The 9,122-nt window shown below is 41.9% G+C and overlaps 1 long non-coding RNA gene across 1 annotated transcript; it reads right to left on the reverse strand.

Moving 5' to 3' along the window:
• Positions 1–970: 970 nt before the first annotated feature.
• Positions 971–8,950, reverse strand: LOC137347407 (uncharacterized). The gene is made up of 3 exons (XR_010968954.1): positions 8,764–8,950; positions 7,869–8,068; positions 971–1,994 (listed from the first exon to the last, which is right to left on the reverse strand). It is a non-coding gene; the product is annotated as an uncharacterized lncRNA (long non-coding RNA).
• Between the last annotated feature and the right edge of the window lie 172 nt (positions 8,951–9,122).

A 9,122-nucleotide genomic window follows, 5' to 3' on the forward strand; every position in this document is an offset into this window, starting at 1 on the left:
TTTCAGATTTCCAGCATCTGCAGTATTTTGCTTTTGCTTTGGAGCAGTCTAGTCTTGAAGGTGTTCATTGGCACGCATTTAGGGGTATGGTGGAGAGCGTGGGGTGGGGAATCCGAGGCAGCTGTAAGCAAGTGGCTTTAGTGACTCAAAAGCAAAATACTGTAGATGCTAGAACTCTGAAATAAAAACAGAAAATGCTGGAACTACTCTAGTTCTGGCAGCATCTGTGGAGAGAGAAGCAGAATTAACATTCGAAGGGTTATCGCCCTGAAAGGTTAATTCTGTTTCTCTCTTCACAGATGCTGCTTGACCTGCGGAGTATTTCCAAGCCTACAACAAAAGACTTGCACATTTATTGCGCCTTTCACAATCTCAGAATGTCTCAAAGCACTTGACAGTCAATTAAGTGTTTCTTATTAAACGTAGTTACTGTTTTAACCTTGGCTCATTTCTTATATTACATATATCTGGGCTAAACCTGAGCTAGTAGGAAAAGGTGAGTGATGGAATCAAGGCTGGATTCATACAGCAAGCCAAAGAGCATACATTACTACATTTCAAACAGTAATTCATTGGATGTGATCACCTAAAACTGAAATGAGTATTCACTTCAGTGCACAACTGAGAGAGTGCTGCACTGTCAGAGGTGCCGTCTTCGGTTGAGACGTTAAACCAAGGTCCTGTCTGTCCCCTCAGGTGGATGAAAAAAAAAATCACATGTCACTATTTCAAAGAAGAGCAGGGGAGATCTCCCTGGTGTCCTGGTCAATATTTATTCCTCAAGCAACATCAGTAAAAACATAATTTGCTCATTATCATGTTGCTGTTTGTGTGAGCTTGCTGTGTGCAAATTGGCTGCCACATTTCCTACATTACAACAGTGACCACACTTCAAAAAGTACTCCTTTGAGACAATGAGGTTGTGAAAGACACTTTTTTTTATTCTTTCATGGGATGTGGCAAGGCCAGCATTTGTTGCCCATCCCCAATTGCCCTTAAGAAGGTAGTGGTGAGCTGCCTTCTTGAACTGCTGCAGACCATCTGGTGTAGATACACCCACAGTGCTGTTAGGGAGGGAGTTCCAGGTTTTTGACTCCGTGACAGTGAGGAACAGATATTTCCAAGTCAGGATGGTGTGGCGTTGAGCGGAACTTGCATGTGGTGGTGTTCCCATGCATCTGCTGCCCTTGTCCTAGGTGGTAGACAGTGCAGGTTTGGAAGGTGCTGTCAAAGGAGGCTTGGTGAGTTGCTGCAGTGCATCTTGTAGATGGTACGCACTGCGCTGGTGAAGGGGATAAATGTTTAAGTTGGTGGATAGGGTGCCAATTAAGCAGGCTGATTTGTCCTGTATGGTGTCGAGCTTCTTGAGTGCTGTTGGAGCTGCACTCATCCAGGCAAGTGGAGAGTATGCCATCACACTCCTGACTTGTGCCTTGTAGATGGTGGACAGGCTTTGGGGAGTCAGGAGGTGACTTACTTTCCACAGAATTCCCAGTCTCTGACCTGCTCTTGTAGCCACAGTATTTATATGGCTGGTTCAGTTAAGTTTCTGGTCAATGGTTACTCCCAGGATATTGATAGTGGGAGATGCAGGAATGGTAGTGCCATTGAAAGTCAAGGTGAGATGGTTATATTCTCTCTTGTTGGAGATAGTCATTGCCTTACACTTGTGTGGCACAAATGTTACTTGTCACGTCAGCTCAGGCCTGCATGTTGTCCAGCTCTTGTTGCGTGTGGACACAGGCTGCTTCAGTACCTGAAGAGTCGTGAATGTACTGGACATTGTGCAATCATCAGCGAACATCCCCACTTCTGACTTTATGTTGGAAGGAAGGTCATTGATAAAGCAGCTGAAGATTGTTGGGCCTAGGACACTACCCTGAGGAACTCCTGCAGTGATGTCCTGGGGCTTAGATGTTTAGCCTCCAACAACCGCAAACATCTTTCTTTGTGTTCTAGGACCTACCAGGGACCAGGTTATTTTGGACCTGAATCTGTAATGAGACAGGATAATTAAAGACCTCATAGTAAAGTATCCTCTAGGCAAGAGTGATCGATCATAATATGATAGACTTCAGTTTGCGGATGACAAATGTTGTCCATAACCAGTGCCTCAAACTTAAATAAAGGCAATTACAAGGATATGAAGAGAGAGTTGGCTAAAGTGGACTTGGGAAATAGGTTAAAAGTTAAGACAAAAAGTACTGGAAATACCCAGCAGGTCTGGCAGCATCTGTGGAGAGAGAAGCAGAGTTAACGTTTCAGGTCAGTGACCTTTCATCAGAACTGGCAAAGATTAGAAATGTAATAGATTTTAAGCAAATAAAGCGGGGGTGGGGGAAAATAGAACCAAAGGGAAGGTGTTGATAGGACAGAGGGTCTGAGAGATTAACTGACAAGGAGGTCATGGGGCAAAGGCAAAGAGTGTGCTAATGGTGTGGTGAAAGACAAAGCATTAGGGCAGAGAGGGTGTAAAATGACAGAATAGTGAACAGCCCTAGCCAAAAGCACAAACATGAAAAAACAGTGGGCAGGCACATGGTAAAAAAAAAGAATGATGAAAAAAACTAAAATAAAATAAAAATAAAAAAGGGCCAGTCATGCTGTGAAATTATTGAACTCAATATAGGCTGTAGCGTGCCTAATCGGTACCCAGCACTTTTTGGTTTTATTTCAGATTTCCAGGATCTGCAGTATTTTATTTTATTAAAAGTTAAGATGGTAGAGAAGCAGCGGCAGATATTTAAAGAGATATTTCATAACTCTCAACAAAGATATATTCCATTGAGGAAGAAAGACTCTAACAGAAGGATGCACCATTCATGGTTAACTAAGGAAGTCAAGGATGGTATCAAATTGAAAGAAAAAGCAATGCTGCAAAGATTAGTGGTAGACAGAAGATTGGGAAAATTTTAGAAAGCAGCAAAAGAGGACTAAAAAAAGGGAGAAAACTAGAAAGAAGTATAAAAACAGACAATAAAAGCTTCTACAAATATATAAAAAGGAAAAGAGTAGCTAAAGTGAGCAGTGGTCCCTTAGAGTGTGAGACTGGGGAATTAATAATGGAAATTAGGAAATGACAGAGGCTTTGAACAAGTATTTTGTATCTGTCTTCACAGTAGAAGATACAAAAAGCATCCCAAGAATAGTAGAAAATCAGGAGGGAGGAACTTAAACCAATCACTATCACTAGAGAAAAAGTAAAGGGAATACGAATGGGACTAAAGGCTGACATGTCCACTGGACCTGATGGTCTGCATCCAAGTCTTAAAGGAAGTGGCTGCAGAGATACATCGGTTATAATATTGCGAAATTCCCTAGATTCTGGAAAGTTCCCAGCAGTTTAGAAAACTGCAAATGTAACACCTCTGTTCAAGAAAGAAGGGAGACAGAAAGCAGGAAACTATAGGCTAATTAACCTAACGTCCGTCAATGGGAAACGCGAGAATCCGTTTTTGAAGAGGCAGTAGTGGGATATTTGGAAAATCATAATACAATCAGGCAGAATCAACAAGGTTTTGTGAAAGGGAAATTATGTTTGACAAATTTGTTAGCGTTCTTTGAGGATGTAACAAGCAGGGTGGATAAAGGGAAACCAGTAGATGTAGTGTATTTGGATTTCCAAAAGGCATTTGATAAGGTGCATCATGAAAGGTTACTACACAAGAGCTCATGGTGTTAGGACCATAGAAAAATTATGGCATAGAAGGAGGCCATTCAGCCCATCGCGTCTGCACTGGCCAAAAAAACTAGCCGCCCAATCTATTAATAGGGATTGAGAATTGGATAACTAAAAGGAAAAAGAGAGTCGGGATAAATGAGTAATTTTCAGGATGGCAAACTGTAACTAGTGAAGTGCCACAGGAATCAGTGCTGGGGCCTCAACTATTTACAATCTATATTAGTGACCTGGATGAGGGGACCGACTGTATTGTAGCCAAATTTGCTGACAATACAAAGATAGGTAGGAAAGCAAGTTGTGAGGAGGATACATTGAGTCTGCAAAGAGATATAGATAGGTTAAGTGAGTGGGCAAAAATTTGGAAGATGGAGTATAATGTGGAAAAATGTGAGGTTGTCCACTTTGGCAGGAACAGAAAAGTAGAATATTATTTAAATGGAGAGAGAATGCAGAATGCTGCAGTACAGAAGGAACTGGATGTCCTTGTACATAAATCACAAAACGTTAGCATGCAGGTACAGCAAGTAGTTAGGAAGGCAAATGGAACGTTGGCCTTTATTGCAAAGGGCTTAAAAATAGTAAAGCCTTGCTACAACTGTACATGGCATTGGTGAGACTGCACCTAGAGTACCGTGTACAGTTTTGGTCACCTTATTTAAGGAGGGACATACTTGCATTGGAAGCAGTTCAGAGAAGGTTCACTAGGCTGATTCCTGGGATGAGGGTTTGTCTTATGAGGAAAGGAAGAACAGGTTGGACGTATACATATTCGAGTTTACAAGATTGAGAGCCGATATTATTGAAACATATAAGATTCTGAGGAATAAAAGCAAAATACTGCAGATGCTGGAAATCTGAAATAAAAACAAGAAATGGAAATACTCATCAGGTCTGGCAGCATCTGTGGAGAGAGAAGCAGAGCTAACATTTCAGGTCAGTGACTCTTCTTCAGAACCAGCAAATATTAGAAATGTAAAAGTTTATAAGCAAGTAAAGCGGGGGTGGGGCAAGAGACAACAAAGGAGAAGATGTAAATAGGACAAGGTCACAGAATAGCTGACCAGAAGGTCGTGGAGCAAAGGCAAACAATATGTTAATGGTGTGTTGAAAGACAAAGCATTAGTACAGATAGGGTGTTAATGGACTTAAAACTGAACATGAAAAAAAAAGTGGGTAAGCAAACTGAACAAACTAAGATGAAATAAAATAAAATAAACACAAAAAAAATTATATAAAGAAAAAGGAAAAAGAAAAAAATAACTAAAAATAAAAGTATAAAAATGGGGGGCACGTCATGCTCTGAAATTATTGAACTCAATGTTCAGTCCAGCAGGCTGTAGTGTGCCTAATCGGTAAATGAGATGCTGTTCCTTGATCGGTTGTTTGCCATTTCAACACTCCCCCCCACCCCCCCCGTCCCCCGCTCTCATGCTCACATCTCTGTCCTGGGATTGCTGCAGTGTTCCAGTGAACATCTGCCTCTACCACCTGTCACGAGCTCGCAGGACAACAGTCTTGCTTGTACTGCATCTTTATTGAACTACCTTCTGATCGAGTGAGTGAGTGCCTCATGGTAGAGGTCACATGAATACAGCAAGCCAGGAGGCACATTAGTACAGTAATATAAAAGCGAAATACTGCATATGCTGGAAATCTGAAACAAAAACAAAAAGTGCTGGAAATACTCAACAGGTCTGGCAGCATCTGTGGATAGAGAAGTAAAGTTAACATTTCAGGTCTGTGACCTTTCATCAGAACTGTGGCACATTAGTACAGTATTGCATTTCTCTCCCAAACATTCCCTTTCATACAAAAAAAATTGCATGCATTAGCGTTGACACTGTGAGGAACTTTAGCAGTTTGTTATTCTCGTCAGTCTCTGCACATGCATTGCACGCTAGTCTTTAAATTGCTAGTCTCTTAATGGTGCGCCTGCGCGCTGTCGTTGGCTGTTCATCTGGGTGATTTTCCTTCTCTGGGGAGTGTCTTCCCGTGTCACTTGTTGTTGCTGAGGTAACTGTTGTTGTTCCATTTCCGTTGTTGGGGTGCTGTGGACCTCTGGGACTGATGGTTGATCTGTGGAATGTTCAGATGGTGAGTTCACATCTTCCTGATCGGTCACCTGCAGCGAAGGAACAGCTTCTCCAGTTGTGCGTATGTGCCTGCGGTAGTGACGGTATATCTGGTCGTTCACTTCCACTGCATACGATCAAGGTGACAACTGCTCTACGCAGGTCCCACGTTACCACTTGGGCTGACTCTTGTTGAGAGCGTTGAAGGTTTGTATCCTGACTGGCTCTCCAATGCTCAATTCTGGCAATGGTTTGGCAGTTCTGTCGAAATGAAATTTGACTTTCTGCCGTTTCACCTTGATTTTGCTACTCACGCCTGTTACTACTTCTGGCTTCAGTAGCTTTTTTGCTATTGCAAGAGTGGTTTAGGTGCAGTGTGTCATTAGTCTTTGTACTGGACTACTTTCCATGCCTTCAAAAGGTGTGTTTCTCCACTCAAGGATTGCCTTGTATACATCTGTGCTGGATTTGCTCGATTTTTTAATGATTCCTTTAGTGATTTTCACTGCTGCCTCAGCCTTTCCATTTGACTGGGGACAGTGTGGAGATGATGTATGGTGTTGAATTTCCCAATCCTTTATGAAGCGGCTGAATTCTTCACTCATGAACTGAGGGCCATTGTCGCTCATCACAATGTCTGGAATGCCGTAATGACTGAAGTGTGCTTTCAGGCATTCTACAATCTCATTGGTAGTCTTTGAAGTCAGCTGGTCTACCTCCCAGTAGTCAGAATAGTATTTTATGGTGACAAAATAATCAGTTCCTGCGAGACTGAAGAGGTCTACTCCCAGCTTCATCCATGGTCTATCTGAGATGTCATGTTGAGCCATGTCACACAGGTCTGTGATGGTCATGATGTTGCATGACACTCTATCTGACACTTTATGTTGACTTGAGCACGGAAAGACCAAGTGAAGTCAAAAAGACAGAAGTTGCACAAAAAGTTTCCAGGAATTTTTCCTTCATGTGTAGTGACCTGAGCAATGGCTAAACAAGTTCCATTGTCGGAGATATAAAGTTGGCACCACAGTCAGATAGTTGAATATATGAAACTTTTGTGGGGGATTTGGATATTCTGAAGGAAATGTTCAATAAGTCTTCTCTGATCAAGGCTCAGCAAGCCAATCCAGAGTTAAATAAAGTGGCACAATCAACTCTAGCTGAAGTTGAGGCAAAAGGGGTTTCAGAAGGCTAATATATTAAGAATGGGATTCTGGTGAGGACATGGAGACCACCTTACAGACCGACGGACGAAGAATGGACAGATGTTCACCAGATAGTGGTATCACCCAAGTATCACCAGGAAATATTAAGGATAGCCCATGAAATTCCTTCTGCAATTGTCATTCCAACAGTCACAAACCATTTATCACCTATCAACCTGACTGAACCAAACTGCTGTATGGTGTATAGTGTTTCATCAGAATCTTCAGTTGATATCTCTCCAGTGGCCATCTGTACCTGCTTGTTGTGCTTCCATCTAGCCAAACACTTGTGTGCAAAATGATTCGGCTTCTTGCAGTGAGAACACTGTTTTCCCCACACTGGACATGCCTTCTTTTCCTTTGTGTGATGTCCTCCGCAGTATTTGCATCCCGCACTTTGACTGTGATGTTTCTGCCCTTTCGCTTTCCTGAGAGTAAGTTTCTCCTCTCTCAGTAGACTAGCTCTCATTGCAGGATCTCTTATGCCTAATACAATCCTGTGTTTAATTAGATCATCTTTTAGTTGTGCAAATTCAAAGGACTCTGCGAGCTGTGTTAATGCAGTGACATATTGATCAATGGGATTCTTTTTCACCTTGGGCCCCAATATTGAACACATATTGTTCATAAGTTAGGTTCACTTGGGGTTCAAAGCGTGCCTCCACGGCTTTCAAAATTTCTGCTGTCTTTTTTGTTCTTCGAAGAGATTTAGGGTAGAATACATTTTGCAACAGTCTCTCCCAACAGTGATAAAGTGTAGCTACTCATAGTTGCTCTGGTTTGTTATTTAAATGTGTCGCAATTTTGTAATTTTGCCATTGTGAGTGGAAAAACTACTAGTTCTGCTTCATATCAACTTTCATTTCGACCAGTGCTGGGAGAGAAAAATCTGCAGCCATTGTGTCTTACCCAGTGCTTTCAGCGCTTCCTTGTTCCCTGTCTGTGGCTTTTAGCAGCTCTGAACATTCCTGTGTTCCTCTTTCAGTAGCTGTGCTTCTATACGATTCTTCAACATTCAGTCTCAGCTCCACTCTGACACCATGTTACGAGCTCACAGGAAAACAGTCTTCTTATACTGTGTCTTTATTGAACTGCCTTCTGATGGATGCCTGCAGCAAGTTACCATGGCAAGTCAGGAGGCACATTAGTACAGTAGCTGGTCTAATGGTGACCATGAAACCATTGTCAATTATTGTAAAAACCCATCAAGTTCACTAATGTCCTTTAGGGAAGGAAATCTGCTGTCCTTACCTGGTCTGGCCTACATGTGACTCCAGACCCACAGCAATGTGGTTGACTCTTAAAATGCCCTCTGAAAGGGCCTAGCCAGCCACTCAGTTAAAGGGCAATTAGGGATGGGCAATAAATGCTGGCCTCGCCAGCAACGCCCACATCTCACAAATGAATAATAAAAAGATTTTGCATTTACCTCCCAAACAACACCCTTTAGGTAGTGCATTCCAGATCCTAACCACTTACTGTGTTAAAAAAACATGTTGCCTTTAGTTCTTTTGCCAATAATTTTTATAAATTACATTTATATATTTCATATATATATAATGCACCAATGTAACCACAGAAATCACCATAAAAGTAGGCAATGGGTGCTTTTTTACATTTTGTGGATATTAGTGATTGGGGAATGTTTTGGGGTTGGGTCACACTTCGACCAATAGATCTGTAAACTAATAAATTTGCAACACCCTACCGTGTTTGTCAAATTAAAGAATAATTAATATGAAGACCATATTAAAGTTTGCTGTGGAATTGACTGTGGACACAGACTCAAAATGGCGGCACCCACCATTTCCAGACTTTGTTGTGAAGGAACCAAGAGTAAACCCGCGTTGAAATACCGTTTTCTCAACAATATGTCTACTATCTAAGTTGGTACATCGAAACGCCTACCAAAAACCAAGTCGACGCCCTGTAAAATGTGGCAAAGCTTAGCTATAAAAAGGCGCGGACAAAGCCCGTTGCCATTAATTAATATGGCGGCAGCAGGAAGGAACTCATTGACTGCCAGTAATAAACATGGCGACTGAAGCCAGGTCTGTCTATTTGCCAGTAAGAAATATGGCGACTACATGAGGAGGCCTGTGGCAAATTGCCAGCATAAAAGTTGGCAATTAGTTCTAAGTATTAGGGGAGCTGATGTATTAA

Source organism: Heterodontus francisci, chromosome 32, assembly GCF_036365525.1.
Source record: "Heterodontus francisci isolate sHetFra1 chromosome 32, sHetFra1.hap1, whole genome shotgun sequence".
NCBI lineage: Eukaryota > Metazoa > Chordata > Chondrichthyes > Heterodontiformes > Heterodontidae > Heterodontus > Heterodontus francisci.